Source organism: Penaeus monodon, chromosome 22, assembly GCF_015228065.2.
Source record: "Penaeus monodon isolate SGIC_2016 chromosome 22, NSTDA_Pmon_1, whole genome shotgun sequence".
NCBI classification, from domain to species: Eukaryota; Metazoa; Arthropoda; class Malacostraca; order Decapoda; family Penaeidae; genus Penaeus; species Penaeus monodon.
Genome location: NC_051407.1, coordinates 15179614 through 15180295, shown reverse-complemented (window position 1 = coordinate 15180295; position 682 = coordinate 15179614). Strand labels below are relative to the sequence as shown.

The following is a 682-nucleotide window of genomic DNA, read 5'->3' as shown; positions in this document are numbered from 1 at the left end:
CATGACATAAGACCTTGTTATTAGTATTTGAATTTTGAGGAAGCTTATCTGACATTAGGAAAAACTCATGAAGAATTCCAGACTTTCTTGTGAATTTGGCAACACTGCTGAAAGGAACGTTGTACAGCAAACAGCTCTACACAACAGCTCCCTTGGTGCACACTGGCCACAATAATAAAGAGCAGACATTAATCTTATGCTTTTAATTCAATATTCGCTGATTACTCTCTTGACATCGTGATACAAGTGCGTGCGGATGGAAAAAAAAGAAAAACAAAATTAAAGACCAATTTCCAAGACATCCACTCTCTCCTTTAATCCTGTTATTCCCTCTTGCAATAAATTGCAACGCGAATGAGACACGAAGCCATCGGCAAACGTTGTTGCAAAACTTGCTATGTTGAGTTGCTTGACATAACAACCTTGTCCCATATTACGAGCACGCGGGGCCTCGCTGACCGGCTGTCGATGGCTGTCGGAAACACACATGTCTTGACGAGCCTGATTTTCCCTTTCGCTCGCTGGCTGTGTGAGCGGCTGGCGAGAGCTGTCGGTTCCTTCAGTTTTTTTGTTGTTTTCTTTGTACATTCAAATACCCTACATACTCTGTTGTCGTTTTCACTCCTTCCGTGTTGCATTACTCTCCCCACAAGAAAGGGAAAGTCTTCAAATTCTAAAGCAC

At 42.4% G+C, this 682-nt stretch overlaps 1 protein-coding gene across 2 annotated transcripts in view; it reads right to left on the bottom strand.

Moving 5' to 3' along the window:
• Positions 1-682, bottom strand: part of LOC119586944 — a 22062-nt gene that overhangs the window by 17216 nt on the left and 4164 nt on the right. The gene's annotated exons all lie outside the window — the stretch shown is intronic.